Source organism: Xiphophorus couchianus, chromosome 21, assembly GCF_001444195.1.
Source record: "Xiphophorus couchianus chromosome 21, X_couchianus-1.0, whole genome shotgun sequence".
Classification (NCBI taxonomy): domain Eukaryota; kingdom Metazoa; phylum Chordata; class Actinopteri; order Cyprinodontiformes; family Poeciliidae; genus Xiphophorus; species Xiphophorus couchianus.
Genome location: NC_040248.1, coordinates 12,770,196 through 12,786,771, shown reverse-complemented (window position 1 = coordinate 12,786,771; position 16,576 = coordinate 12,770,196). Strand labels below are relative to the sequence as shown.

General features: G+C 37.9%; 1 protein-coding gene across 1 annotated transcript in view; it reads right to left on the bottom strand.

Moving 5' to 3' along the window:
- The window catches only part of kcnb2b (potassium voltage-gated channel subfamily B member 2b), a 94,665-nt gene that overhangs the window by 7,377 nt on the left and 70,712 nt on the right, over positions 1 to 16,576 (bottom strand). The window lies entirely within an intron of this gene.

The following is a 16,576-nucleotide window of genomic DNA, read 5'->3' as shown; positions in this document are numbered from 1 at the left end:
CCTTCCTGAACATAAGCACAATTGCTTACAGTATACTGTAAGATAAATATGAAAAGACACTTTGAAATGGTCAAAGAATGAATAAAATGTCATCCTGTTGAATGCAAACTGCTGCATAGTCAGTACATGGCCAAGAAATAGACAGTACGAGTTCATATCCACTAATGTTAGTTAAACTTTAGTAAACTGTAAAGCACTGAAATCAATAAGTAACTAAATTAACCTTTTCTCCAGCCACATGTAGAGATCAGTTGGCATCTTTTCAGTCACACTACTTTGACAGTGGGCAATGTTATCATTTCTACTCTATTCAGAGAAATTTTGTTTGCGACGGTAGAATAAACCCACAATAATCTTTTAAACTCCTGCCGGCCACAGTAATGTTTCTTGTTTCAATTTAAAAAAAGAAACTGCACACTTGACATCTGAAATCATTTATCAGACAACCATTCTTCATTGTGGGCTCACAAAAGCTAAGAACATCTGGCCTAGAGGTCGGCATGGGGTGAGATTAAGTGGCAGCACTTATCTATACTGGGATTTATTGACAGCGATTGATTAAAGCTGGCCTCAGATGTCTTGTCTAGTGTTTGAGATATATAAAATGAGCAATCAAGTGACGGAGGAGAATTGCTTTTGAATGTCACATAATATGAGACAAGCTGAATTTTTCATTCAGAGCTCTGCTTTATACCCGACTACTTGTCAAGCCACAGGGATTAGTTGACATCCATTTTTCTTTTAACTCATCTCTGCCGGTCTCTCTATCCAGACCCCCAAAGGTGAAAAGTTTCCATTCTACAGTAAGGAAGCACTGTAGTATAACTTCTACTAAAATCCACCACATGGAAAAATTTGCATGCTTTTGTGCAAAGTCCTCTGTGACCTGTGCAATATAAAACCTATTAAAGTCTAATGGAGAGAGATTGAAGAGCCTCAGTCATGTCACCCTGAATACAAATCACAAACCACATTTAGCTGCAGAACACACAGATGATCCTACATAAATTTATGCTCAGAACTCTTGAGACAATTACATAATCTCCTTTGAGTATTCATTAAATTAGCTACTATTAAATTCTAATATAAGTGGATTTTAGAACGTTTCCGAACCAGACATTTCTAAGATATTTCAACTATCCAGTGAAATGAACCAAGAATGGTAAATGTCTTCTCTCAAATGAGGTAAAGAATAAAAAATTCAATGTCTTAATAATAATACTCATACACCTTAATCTTTTTAGCCATTTTACCGCATGACAACCACAATCTTCAGCTTTATTTCACTGGAGTATTTATGTGATAGATCAAAACCAAAAGGAGCCCCCAAGTGTGAAAATCATTAAAAAAAAAAGGCATACAAATTTACGACATTTAAAAAACATAAATTAACTTGAATATGTATTCAACCACCTTGATTTGGGTGCCACTAAATATCATTCAACAACAATACAAATGTAAAAGCATCTCATGTACAAATAAATCTGCCTAAACATTATGTGCTTAACTCTATTATTTTTCATAGATAGTTACCAGGCTTTTCAGAGAAATGTTCTGCCCCTTTGCAGAGTCAGAAAACATCACAAGATTTCTGGCTGCATTAGTTCAGGCATATGAATAGCTTTCGCAAGGCACTGTGTAGAAAAGTCAGCATGATGGCTCAGCAGAGGAAGTGTTATCACTAAATGCTGGTCCTGATTAGGTTAAACCAATTAGCAGCTAAAAGAGGCAAACCAGGCAGCGCTGGCACAGAGCTGAAGAAAAAAATGTGGAGTCATGGTAAGGACACGGCTCGCGTCCACAGCCCCCTGAAACTTCTTGGCAAGCTCGTTAGAATCTCATGTCTGGTTGCCAAGTTACTCAGATGGCCTTCACGGGTGTTTCTAAATACGGAGAAAAAAATACAAACAGGAAACATTCTGGGTAAAATCATACATGCTCACAATGCAGATTTTTCACATAATGTGTTAGCAGTATATTAAAGCACTCATTTCCGAGAGACCTGCTTGTCTTTATGATCTCTACTAATAAAAGCTTCACAGGGGACATTTAAAAGTGCAGCATGACCAGGTGTGGGCCACCTAGGGACTCATCTGTCACACATATGCACCCCTTTTTCTCACCAATATGCCAATTGCCGCTGGAGCGTGGGGATGAACGGTCCTGAGGTGACTTGCATTAACCTCTGCTGTAACTGAGTGGGAGTAGTTAAGAGGATCAATTACTCAGTCTCCTTCCCGTCCCCCACCCCTTGATTTGCATGTGCTGCAGCATTAAGAATAGCATCAAATGGCGTGCGTGGTGGATTAAAAAGAAAAAAAAAACGAGACCAGCAAAGTCACTCGGCCTGAGGGTGACCTGCAGGATGAGGGCTGAAAGAGAGAGGAGACGGAGGAAGATATTAGATATTTGATTGAACTTCATAATCTGTGCCGTTATTTTCTTGCCAGGAGTTCAAAGAGTAAAACAACGTTTTGATTTCTATGCAACTCTGTTGTGTTTTCCACTAACTAACACCAACCAAGGGATCACCCTAAATTAATTCATCATGCTTATTTTTCTCTAATAAAGACGTAACTCGGATTAAAGTCTCTTTCCCACTCTGTCTCTGAAATGTTCCTCTCATGGTCAGAGGGACAAGTCACAGTAAGGTTGAGAACAGGCTGGTCATGAGACCTGATTGGCTTAAACGGAATGGAAATGTTCTCAGATGATTAGGTTGTGTGCACTGTGCCTTAATTGTCCATGACCACTTTAGCCGCTGCACTTCCTCTCCACCTACTGCACCGCAGCAGAGACTGCTTTGCACGGAGAGCTGGGTTACATTGAGATTTAAAATATGAGGCAGAAGACAGATGGACACAGAGAGGGAGTTTTTTTTGCAAGTCACATGGCTTAGTTTTACACAACAATCTGATGACTTCCCTTAATACTTTACTCTTTTACTCTTGAGCGTTTTGTAAAACACAGATATCTCAAACAGCGGAGAGGCGGCTCAAATATTCTGCTTTAGGCAGCTGTTTGAAAAGGTCCCTTGCAAAATTGTAAATGTTGTCATGTTGCAAACACAAATGTAATGTAATCAAATTAGGAGACAATCGTGAGATGGAAGGAAAAAGATTTCCAAGATGATTTTTAAAGTAAAACCTAAAAGACATTGTATGCATCTGTACTGTGACTACACAATTCTACCGAATAAATATCCTCTGATATAAGCGCTGTAGTTTAGATTAGAACAGCTAAAGAGAATGCCAGGACTGTCCTTGCAGAAGAAAAGCACAAAACGTTGGTTTTGGTTTTGTGGGGCAAGATAAAATCGCCCTAAAATTCATTCCACTTTCATTTAGGAGTTTCAGAGTAAAGAACTGTAAAAATATGAATACACACAAGCCTTTCCTGATTCTTTTTGTTTTGTAAAACATTCTGAAAATCTCTGTCAGATATGAGAATTAAACATTTTCACATGTACTGGATAAGGAGTGGATCTGATTTAGCCACCATCACCATAATCTGTCTTCATGATGCTGTTAGCACTATCCCTCAGCTTCTTAAAAAGTGTTAAGAGAAAGTGTAGTGATCTGGAAGGGAAAACACGCAAAAGCCGCTGTGCTAAGAGCCCTCTCAAGTGTATCTTCACAACCTTTTCAACCACCTGTCATCTCTAATCACGAATCTTCAAATGGAAAGTATCATTCCTCTCCTTCCTCTTCAAAGACGAGGTCAATAGCAGCACTAATTCCTCTATAAGTGTCCTGTCATTAGTGACAGAGCCGTGGTCGCCTTTACAATTCACTTCTTGCAGCATCTTCCCTGCCTCCTTCTCTGGCAGGATGAGGAAAAGTCGTGAGAAAGAAAATAAACTGCACCACACCGATGATCCATCTGCCACCTCTGGTAATGTAATCGATTGTGTACACATCAGATTCTGGAAGCTGAGCAAAGAGCCCCTATAGATACTATGCCCGTTCTCAGACCTCTTATGGACCATGATCCACCTCTGAAGTCCACACTCTCCCCTCTGGGCACTTGCATCTTCAGTTTGTGCTGGACAAATCGACTCATTCTTCAGGTATGATAATTGTTTTTGCTGGAGAATCAATCCGAGTGATTATGGCTATGCTAATGAAGATTGATCCCAGGACCACTGTGGTATTTCATTACTTCTGAGACTATCTCTTCTAGTGTGATGGCATTGTCAAACCATGCACAGCTGTGGGTCTGCATGATTAGTAATTTTCTGCTTACTAAACAAAATTAATTATTTTTTCTTGAGGTACAACTTGGACTGGAAGTCTAAAATCTCCATTCATGTATCACTGGATACATGCTCTCTAGTCTACTTTATAATCCAGTAAGTTAACCAGCTGAAGGTTAACTTTCCAAATTGTTAAGTCAAAGTTCAAACTTCAACTTTTAACATCTTTACTTTTTATTACAGTTAGCTAAACATGTAAAAAACTGTGAGCTGTGGTTAATTATGATGAAAATACATGATGAATATCCAATAGGATTATGAATAAGAAAACTAGTACAAATGTGTTAACACTAAATGATGTTGAATTTTTGACTGATTCAAAGACGACGTGCTTTTGTTTTGAAGGTCCGTTATCTTGTTATTCTACTTACTGAGCACCTGTCAATGTCTGTGTTCAGACTATTTCTTTACAGTAAAGCAGATTACACAGAGATAAAAAAATAGATTCAAATACTTTTCATTGAAAGCTGAATTCTACACGTTCCAAGGTACACAATAAATTACTAAATACTGAGCAAAGCACAATATAGTGGGTTAATGTACCCATCAATGACAGGCATGTTATTAGAGGCAGTAATAATAAATGGGGATAATCTATGTTGGATTTGAAACTACCTCTTTTAAAGAACCTGCATGTTTCATCCTGACAAAGTCAACATTTGCTAAGTTTACTTGTTTTATTAATACCCTAAGTTTACACAAATATATGACAGAATTTCTGTTAGTTATTTGGCAGCATTATATGCAATAACAGAATGAATTGATTTGAATTGCGGGGATAAATGTCTGTCACTACAGTCTATCTCCATCAAAGTGGATAAGCAATCCTAGAAAACAGACCAGGCTATCAGGAGATGTTCAAAATACTTGATATGTCATTTCTTATTACTTATTAGCTTGATTTTATTAATTTGTTTTATTAGAAGTATTGTCCCAGGGCAGCTGTAGCTTCAATGTACAAGTACAGGCCATTTACAATAACATGTTCATTTATAGAGTTTGTGATGTTCCACCTATCTATTACAATCAGCAGGTCAGGCTTCAGAGAAAAACAGAAGATGTCATTGGCATCTTCACTGGCTCAACAATGTGGAAAAAGTTTCAAAGTATCCAAAAATAGCAATGTATGAATCCCATGTCTAATATAAGCCATTACTAACAATTACTGATAGCACTGAGCAAATACGTCATTTTTTTTCAGGAACCTGACTCATCCTTAAAGCAAGGCTTACAAAGCACGGATAGTTTGAGTATGACTTGCATGTATCCCTTAAAGTGAGCCGATATTAATCAATGACAAAGAGGGGAAGAACTCCTTGTCTTTCTGACCCACTATGTCAAGATTCTGCTGGCCAAGGGCCTTTACTGTGGCTTCTTTCCAAATACTTTACACACATGGTAAGAAAGAGAGGGAAACAGAACTGGGCAGTTGTATCAAGTTGATATCAACTATTTTATTTAGCAGATTCTCTGAGCTTCAGAGAGGTTTGGAAGGATGCCACAACCATTGCAATTTAGTGCTCAATTATAAAGCTGATAGTCAGCAGATAAAATAATTGCTTTCATAAAAAGCTGGACAAAGTTGGCTAAAAATCATGCACGTAAATTAGCTTCAATGGCCTGTACTTGTACATTGAAGCTACAGCTGCCCTGGGACAATACTTCTAATAAAAAAATTAATAAAATCAAGCTAATAAGTAACTGGAACAATATTAATGTTAGCTTGTCCCAGAGAGTTTAAAATGAAAAACTCAAATCAAATGAAGCCATTGCAGGATCCATCTGCCATACTATCTTTGGAGACTCCTGGGGGAGTAAGGTGCAAGACAATTAATTCTTACTTCAAGTAAATTATTGAGACAATTTTGTACCTTTAACAGCAGCGCAGCCAGTAATTGCTGAGGATGTAACCCATCTGTCGCAGCATAACACAGATTCACAATACTCTGTCACTTGATATTTATTTTGCCATCCGTCAAATAGATTATATTATGCACTTGGGAACCATAGTTAGCAGCATTGTCATGTTGTGATTGAAGTTTGAGGGTCTGTCTCCATAGTGTGTGTTTGGGGGGCTCAAAACTGTGCAAAGCAACCGGTTTGGCATGGTTTATTGATCAAAAGCGCAAATCCTTTCTGGTGCTTCAATATTATCTTTGCTGAATGCTAACAGAAACCAGACAGACTTAACTAATGTTTTAGACCGAGTGTGAGAATAATTCAACAGCTCAAATTAAAATGGTCGAGTGGGTCGACAGCATATGAGGAGCCCTAATCAATAAGCACTTCTCATCTGCTTACATGATACCTGTGCCTTCAGTTACCACAGAGCAGAGGCAGTTTGTTTTAGCCACAACATGGCAGGTGTAAGCAGAGACTAATAAAAAAGAAGATGCATTTATGATGTTGACCTTTTAGCATTTTTGCTAATAAAAAAAAAATCTTATTTGATAACTCCAATAAACATCAAATACAACATACAAAATACACATTGTTTGCATGCTTTCCAAAATCCTCTTTAAAATCCTTCCACGACGCTCAAGGAAATTTTTATATAATAAGAAGAAATGTTTGTTTGTTGCTTACACGTAAGATACCAGAGACAAGAGGAGAAAGTAGAGACAAGTAGCGAAATTGTGGTTTGGGACCATTTGTTTAAAGACAGATCAATATTGACAGGTGACCAGCTGGTGAGAAACTCAAAACTTTAATCTTTGTCCGATCAGTGAATTACGCGGGACAAGGTTCTAAATTCTTTGGAGTAGATTGCTATTTTCACACAGTCTGGGCTATCTTTAGCATCAGGGAGGCAGCACAGAGATATAAAATGATTTTTAAAAGAAAGCTGCACTTTCTCCATATTGAGACATGTCTTGTATTCTTTTAGAATCGATAACAGGACAGAAAGGTGTTTTGTTCTTTTGAGCTTTCCACTTCTCTTATGCATATGATGGATCTAGAAATGTCAGCAGTTTTCAGGTTTTGGGTATGAATGTACATCTTCCAAAATTATAAATATGGTGACTTCTCTTTTTGTATTGTTGTAATAAATAGAAATATGATTTCCATGCTGTACTTTTAAATATATATTTTTCTTTTATATTTCCCAAAAACTGTAAACAACTAAAATAGTTCAAAATCTTACAAGCAGTGGATATCTGAAATCAACTTCAAATCTCTGATCTGTGTATTCTCTACCTATTACAAATATCTTTTGGTTAGAGGCATGAAAGAGAGTGGGCTGTATGCAATATTTTTAGAATCTGCATCCATTAATCTCTCGGCGTTCACACAAACAAGCCTCCACACAAGTACGAACAGTTAGATCGTGTTAGCGCGGGGTGCTCCATTACAATCTAGAGTAGCTTTTGACCCAGGTGACAAGTCTGTGATTAGCAGGTACAAACATCACATGCAGAAAATCCCATTTTAGTTGACAAGATGTACTGAAAATACCTGCTAACGTGTGAGTTCATGTGACACATCACCTAAATCTTTCTAATATCAGCTCCAATTAAATCTAATGGCAACAATGAAAGAAAATCAGAATGATTTTTTTAAGTGTTGGAAGGAGCAGACAGAGGAAAATGAATCCTCTAAGCTGCTGGCGTCATTGCCTTCTAATCATAAATGCAACTTTGACTGTAAGATTTTTTTGTGGAAAATCTGAAGAGGACTAAACTAGAGGATGAAAAAAATTTCAGTCCTTTTCTGTCTGGTAAAGCTGACTGCAGTTGGCAGCCAGCTTTACCAAACACAAACATCTCTGTGTTTGGTTTTATTGATGTTAACATCAATAAAACCAAACACAGAGATGTTTTTTTCAGGACATTGATTTTGTCTATGCCAAATTTATTATGCATAATTATTATGAGAAATAAGTTATGGGTGCTTAAAATTCATCTCAAGCAGCATCAGTCTCAGTTAGACTTAATTCTTTTTTATTACTAAGTTGTGATCCAGATCCCCAGTGATGCAGAACTCACACATTTGAGCTACAGAGCACTCCATCAAAACAATTTCAGGGAGACTCTGTGGCCGTTGCTGCCAAGTCGGAGAAGGTAGTGAATATAACCCAGAGGCAAACAGTTTCTTGGGTGCAGCGAGGGTAGACTACAGAAAGCATTTCTCTGCTAAAACTAGAGACGGATCATGGTTATGTCCTTAATTCTAACACCAAGCATGCGGGTGTAAACAACCTCCCTCCTGAGTCTAGCATGTACGCCACTCTCTACATTGAAAATGTAGACGTTTATCGAGTTCATCGCATATCAAGTATTCAAATTAGGATAAACAAGAGAACATTGTGTTCATCTGTAAGTGTAATTTCTAAAATCTCTGAATCCAGATTTGGTGTAGAGTCAAATTATTTTTTTTCTGCACTTACTAAATGCACAAATATTGTACCTTAATAAGTACAGTTGGGTTTTCATGACAAGTTGAAAAAGAAAAGAAAAACAGATTTACATCACCACCCCAAGAATAGCGTGAAAATGGAGAAAGATACTGCTGGATTCGACTCCAAATCCAGAATTTCCTAAATAATCATGCTTATAATGACTTCATTTGAAGCTGAAATAAAGACCTCAAGCATGCCCCATCCTTAAGAAGATCCAGTAATATATCACTTCCCTTCTGTAATCGGATTTTCTCAGTCAATAAAGCTATAAGAACAGATTTGATTACAGGTCAACAACAGTCTGTTAATAGTATGCATAAAATAATGTGCTGGTGCTATTTCTTTCACATTCTTAGCAAATTTGCTAATTAATTATAGAACTTCTTCCTATTCAAATTGGAGCAGAATGTTCCCACATATAATATGCAACTAACTTAGAGAATAAACAGAATTTAAAGTTAGCATTGTGATTAGTCCTCGTATGATTGACGTTTTTAGCTGCACTACTGGCAAAAGGTAAAATAGTAACTTGATTGTGGTACTAAGTAGCACTATGTGCCTAAAAAAAATATAAGGGCTGAGAACAAGTCTTCAGCCCTCTCGCTGTAATACTTTTATTTTACAAAAACCTGCGAAATCAATGTGCAGTTTTCTTTACTTTCTATTATTATGCACAATACATAAATGTGTAATAAAATCCCAATGGTAAACATTAATGCTTTAGAGTAAAAATAAAACAGAATAGAAGAAAAGAATATAATACAATTGAAAAGAACAGAATAGAAAAGAAATATCCTTTATTGTCTCACTGTGGGGAAATTCAGGTGTCACATCAGCAAGTTAAGGTAAGTTGGAACATGAATATTCACACAAAGTTGACAAATATACAAAAAAATAAGAGTAAGATACTGTAAAGTTTATTGTGACTCAGTGAATAAATTCAAGGTTTCTTTCTGTTCTCTTGCCACCATCTGCAGTGGAACTGCTTTGCCAATAACTTAGCTTTGCAATAAATCTTTCTCATGATACAGTAGTTATACTTCATCTATAAATATTCCCAGTTGACATCAATTTAAACTATATCCTTTCACTGCTGGGTGTTTGAGCAAACAATCCAGTGAATGTGTACATGTGTGCATTTCTAGGGAGAACAAATCTTCAGCCCTCATGCCGTGAAGCTTTATTAACCTATATGAGCCTCAGAAATGCTTCTGAGAAGAGAGAACTGAAAGTAGACTATAGCTACTACTTTCCCTGCTACAGATTACCATTTGTACATGCACATACACATGTAACTACAGTATATGGCCACAACAAAAACACTGACAGGTGACGCAATTGGCAATAGTCATATGGTTTCAAAGCCATGTTCTACTTGGAAACCCTGTGTGCTGTCCTTCATGTGGATCTTACTTTGACACATGCCACCTACCGCAGTAGAAAAGCCCAACAATAAATGTACTTATAGACGTGCTTCGGAATGCATGAAAGATCATTAAACCAATACTCAGAAGCAATAACACCAGAAGAAAACAAATTAATTACAATAATAATTTTCTTATGTTTTGAGTAATTTTCATCCGCTTTCCTGCAGAGAAGTGTGGGTGTTCCTATGTGTGACAGAGGGGGAAAAAATGAGAGCAGTCAGCAGGGTTATGTATAATTACTCCCTCCTGCGCCGAAGATACCATAACCGACACTTTCTCAGTCCCAAGGAAGGACGAACTAACCCACATCACATACGTCTCAATATTTATGATGCTCTGAGCGCTGCAAATGTCTTACGGGGGAGTTCCAGAGCGTTCCTGTATGTATGCAGATAACGACACGAGCAAGATTTCTTACAAGCTCTTCGTGGTCTTACCCCTGAGTCTACAGATAACATCATCCAACCAAGTTGGGAGGCTGTGGGAGGACGGAAAGGTGGGGTAGTCATGGTAAATACTCATAAGTGCCTCTTTTTTTTTTTTCCTTGTGAGGGGTGCTTTCCAGAAATTAACTCAAATAAGAGTCACATCTCCGGGGTGCTTTTCCTTCACAGATAAAAACTGGGAAAACCTCAGAGGAGAAGCGTTCTCTTCCCTGCACCTCCCACACACATATGCACAGAGAAGAGCGCACACATGCACACAAAACACAGTGAGACATACTTTACAAATTCTCCTGCAATGTCTTTAATAGCTTGTACACTTTGCATGTTTTCTCTCTAAACTGCACACCATCCAATTCAACAGATGAAAAAAGAAGAGTGCCCCTTCTTCTAATTCCTCTGTTATCTTCAATAACTATGTGTCACCTTACTGTCTGATTCAAGCTGTGTAACCATGGAGATGTTTCCTTTCCTTGCTAACGCAAGTCCAGTGGAAAGAAGCTCTGAGATTTAAATATTGGTTTTCCTGGTCTGCTAAGAGTTTTACTGACCTGTGCAGGAGCCCATTGAGGAGCAGGATGATGGCACAATGTGGAAGCAGAAACACCTTATTATACATGCAAAATCTATAATTACTTTTAAGAGTGTTTGAAAATGAACCAGTCACTCCTCAAATGTCCCATGAGTTGAGCTTCTGTCCACTAGAGGGAGCTGTTCCTTCCTCTCCATATGTGTCTAAAAGAAGGTTGGTTGAAGGTGGGGTGAGAGGGTTTCCTGTTAGATTTTTGACACAAAAGGAGCGATAATCCCTTGGTTACACCCTCTATCCTTCTCACAGAAAATGAAATATACACTTCTCTCTATCTCTCTCCCTCTTGCCCTTCCCCCCAGCCCTTTGTTTCGAGACTGCTGGGAAATAGCGGTCACCGAGGACTCAGCTAATCCAAATCGAGAATAAACAAAAAAGATGAAAGAAAGAATGCACAACCCTGAACTCTTTCAGTGGCAGCATCCCTTGCATTCCTCACAGCATCCATCTCAAATCTATCTTTATAGAACTTGTTCTCTTTGGTATTTCGTCACAATAAAATCCTTCTTTAAGGGATAGTTTGCATTTTTTGAAGAGAGATTTAATGAAAATATTAGCAGTCAGTGGAGAGCATTCAGAGGACAAATGAGCAGTAGTATAAAATGCAACTTTCTCCTTGTCTCTAATGCCTAATTCATACCTCAAATGCCATATGGAACAAATTTTGTCACCTGCGTCTTGTTGCATGTGGATATCAATAACACAATATGTAAGCAGTTCCAATAAAATATTAAGGTAAAACACTTTTGTACCTAAGCCAGTTATCTACTACAAGAAAGATGCTAATGTTGATAACTTCTTAAAAGTGAAGCAATAACTCTGTCTCAGGAGATTTACCATTATAATTAATTTTTCAGTGCTTTATCAACACAAATATGCCACAGCAATCCAAAATCATTAACAAAAGCACAGTCTGGAGTATGCATCCAGGCAAAATAAAAAAAATCCAAAAATTGTGCAACTGCTACTCTCATTTTAAGAGGATCTGATACTTTTATTACGACACAAGAAAATGACAGACGGCACAATATAAAGCATTCCACTCCAAAGCAATGCAAGGGTGGCTGGTAATGATGACACACAGAACTACTGAGGACATGAAGTGTCAGGTTAGTCAGAGACTTCTGTGTAGCCTTTCATTTTCATGTGGTTGAATTAAAAATCATTGCATATTTTTATTTTGAGCTATTTTCATGAAAATGTAAGATACCGTTTGGACAGTCACACTTAAGGGCAACTTAAAGAGATCGATGAAGCTAATATACATGTGTGGACTAGGGGAGGAAGTATCTGGAGAGAGCTCACAACACCATACCTAGGACCTACTTCTTACAACGTACTTACAACATGTGCAACAACTCACTCTAAGATGTAATTAGTCTTTTTGTTGCTGTACTAAGAATCATACCAAAACATGATCCCAAAGCAAAGAATTTATGTGGACCAAATACACTAATGATATGGTTTATTTTCTAATGATATTCACTCACACAATGTTTTTATGAATATATTTATGAGTGAGGCTGATGCGGGAGGGAAGACGAGACAAGCACCCGAGCTGCCCGGTGATTAAACAACTAAATAAACTCTCAAAGAGCAGACAGCTACAACAACAAACACTAAGGCAACGAAAAATCAAAAAAGAAACGAGTGGCATAAACAGAGCCACTGTTTATGAGATCACTCAGTCTTGTTGTTACTTTTTAACTCCCAAGCTCTTTGAGCTCTGCACCGGCTTATATCTCATTTAAGTTATGTTTTATCACTTATACATAACTTTTTCCATGGAAGGTGAAAGAAGGTTGCTTAGCAAACATGGTGTCAGTGACATATTGACGCTTGTTGCCGTAACCATAGAAACTTGTGAATGAAATCCCTGGTTCTCATGTCTGGGAGGCAGCTGTCACCACATGGAGAATGTATTTCTCTTGCCAGTGAGATCTGACATTGCTTCTGAAAATAATTTTTGCACGTACGCTTGCAAAATTATACACCTTTAAGAAATTTCAGCAATCATCTCAGTCCGGGGCAACCCCTTCTGGCTCAGAGCAATGCATGTAGTTCTCTCCTTCACAATGTGCACTGATGTTTACTTTAGTAATGACTCATGCTGGATCATACTCTGTGGTTGTCAGTCACAAAAGAACAGCCAACACACAATAGAAATGTGACAATGAAAAAAAAAAGTGGTATAAACGGCTGAGCAATTGAGCTCAATGCTGTTTCGTGGTCAAGGCAAGCAGGGGGAGCTGATAAGGAAACTGTAATAATGGAGAGTTTCACTGCTTTTGTTCCACAGCAGAGCACAGCGATTATCAGTGGGCTGGGGTGACTGTTTCCAAGACATTAGATTGAGACATGTCTATGTGTGTGAGAGCTGTATTTATATATGTGTGTGTATACATCTGAGTGGGAGGTGTTGTGGTGGAGTCTGGGGGATATTGATAGCCTGTCTGTCCTTGGAAGAGCGCGATAGTTACGCCTCCAAACTCTTCACGGGAGATTTGGTTTAATTAATCCAAATGAGGATGCTTTTTAAATTCACACACCCAAAACACGGACGGATGACTGTGCACTGTGACACTGCAGCAGTGAAGAGGGCAATGATACAGTCTCAAAATGAGGGTTATTTTTCTAAGTTTGGTGTCCTTAGAAAAAGTATTCTTTCATCAAACGATAGCAAAAACATAGCATCTACATGTGCATAATGCTCAGTTGTTCAGATCCAGTAGGAGGCAGAAAGCACCGCCACACCAACTGATGGGGGCTTGTTTAGGGGCATGTTGAGCTACATCCGGCAAACGCTTTTGCTAGCAAGTGGAAAACAGTAACTGTGCATAGTTGCAGCGCAGTAATAAGGTCTGATGTCATAAATATAAATCAATAAAAGACAGACCATTTGTCAGGTGGCAAAAGTCAATAAAAATGCAAAATAAAGACTGTTGGAGTTTTCTTGAAAGTAATATTAAAATCTTGTCCTGTCTCGTTCTCAAGAATTCAACTTTGTGTATCACTTTGTCTTGTACACAGCAGACAAGACGCCTCAAGTGTCATCACTACATTCCTAATATTTATTGATATAGCTACAAGTGGTTTTAGAAAAAAATACTGAAACATCATTTATTTGCCGTTAACAGAAAATCCTTAAATTATGTATAAAAAAATCCACAATGAATAATGTGAGGAAAGACATTAGTTGTAGTGAGCCAACCCTTATAAAGGACAGATGGTTAATCCTATAAATGACAGGAAGCCTTCTTCGTGCTGATAAAACCAAAGTATGATTTAAGACTTTTTATTCATTCTGAACAAAGGCTTTTTTTTAAATATCCTCCTTTCACTTTCACCAATAAAATTACAAACATCTCTATAAATGTATGAGCTTGTGAGACTTAAAGACGATCATGATCAATGAGGGAGTGTCAACAGCTGCATGACTTTTTACTACAAAGTCCTTGTAGTAAAAGTTCAATTTCCCAGCAGCAGTTTTAACAGCCAACCCATGCTCATCTGTCTCCTGATACTAAATATAAACATACCAGCATGTTCTGGATGCTTCAGGACAACAGGCGTCCAGGCTTTAGCATCATTAATAAAACTCAGTTTCTCTGCACCCGACAGGAGAAATACTGTCTGATTTGAAACTCTTCTCTTGTACTGACTCGTGCTTTGTGTGTGTGTCCGCATCTTGCAAACACATTAGTATATTGTGAGTCATTGTGACCATGTGGCTTATTGTCAAGTGAAATCAGGTAATCAGCACGGCAGCATTTGAGCAGGTACAGGATTATTGAATCTCTCCGTGTGTAAGACAATAAGCCCCCGTAACATTTCCGCAAACACAGAGAGCGTTTCCCCACAGGTGGAACGGAAGGCTAAAATAAGTCAGATGCGTATCAGATTATTTATTAACTCTAATGTGAAGGAAAGAGTGACGGACTGCTAAACATAGACTTCAAATCCTATTACAGTTATCCACATTCATCCTCACAATGAATGGTATGAATACTCATGAATATGCAATGTCCAAAACGGCAGCGGTGCGCAAGCAGAGGAGGAGCAGCATTCTCAGCAATTCAGCAATTTGCTTTTGCAATGCACAAGTTTAGCGCACTGCTTCACACTTAATACAGCCCAGTGTGTGGGATGATGGTGGGAGATGAGAGAATTAGAGGGTTGGAAACACACGAGCAGTCCCAGCAAGAGACCAAATTACACAGTCAAACATTTCATGATGATAACATTGTTTACTGCCTCCGGGGCTGATTTGCCTGCAGATGCAGAAATCTGAATACACATAAAATATCCTCATGAGGTGACATGAAGTAGTTAAGTCAGGGGAGAGCCGTCTTTCAAAGAAGGAGGCAAATTTTTAAGCCATTGTACCAAATCCCAGTAAACTGCCATTATACAGGGTCTTCTGAAAGTTGACCATTTTAGGGTTTGCATCATTTAATTTTATTTTTATCGTGAGGCAAACAACTAATAGGACAAAATAGCATAAAACTTCAGCGAGTCACTTTGGATACGTTTCTATGAGTTTGCCATATCTTGACACTATATTTTGCCTCATTATTATATTGCCAAATTGTTCTAACTAGACATCAGCATTCAGAACAGGCCTGTATCCCTACTTTGTGTTGATTATACCCAAGTTCCCTGTGTGAAGAGACTTGCTGGTGTCTTTTATGGTCAGAGGTGTGTTATATCATTAATCTGAAATCTATCAATGCTCTAAGTGCCTATTAATCAGTCTAATTAAAACTGTAAAGAAATGAAAAAGCAAACACGGTCACCTTGATGGGACCTTTTACATTTTTAAAAACCTAATAATCCTTATGTGCCACAAGCAGAAAGCACAGTAAAACTGGCTAATGTGGGACTCAGGGTAAATTATAGCCTGATAAAGAAAAAGCTGGGGTCACCGTGTTTTGCTGTATGAAACCGGTTTCCAATTAGTGAGAGTATTTTAACACAGTCCATCTCTAACACCCAAATTCAGTTATTCCTTAATGTAAAATCCAGAAGTTAATATGCAAATCTAAGTGTAAAAACGTGTTGATTTTCATCCAAGAACATTTATTCTGTGCCTCCCTGGTACAATTTCCACAAAAAACTTGTAGCATAAACTTAGCTCATTATTTTTTAATGAAAAAAACCAGAGCACTCTGAAACCAGGGTTAGTCATTGTTTTAAAAACAGAAATCTTTCAAAAAAAAATGGCTGAATGTATAATTTATAACCATAGCTTTAGTTTTTGCCAAGCATGTGAAAAAGTTTCCAAGCTTGCTGTAATTGGCCTGCTTTCTGAGCTTCTACTTCCCACTTATTGACCTCGGCTAAAAGGGAAAACAGTTCTACAACACAACATCACAACTGTGATGTTGCTTCAGCCACTTTAGCTGTAGAAATAGTCAAGGTCAAAATAATTGGCTGTTTCGCTTAAGGTGTCACTGTGTTTTT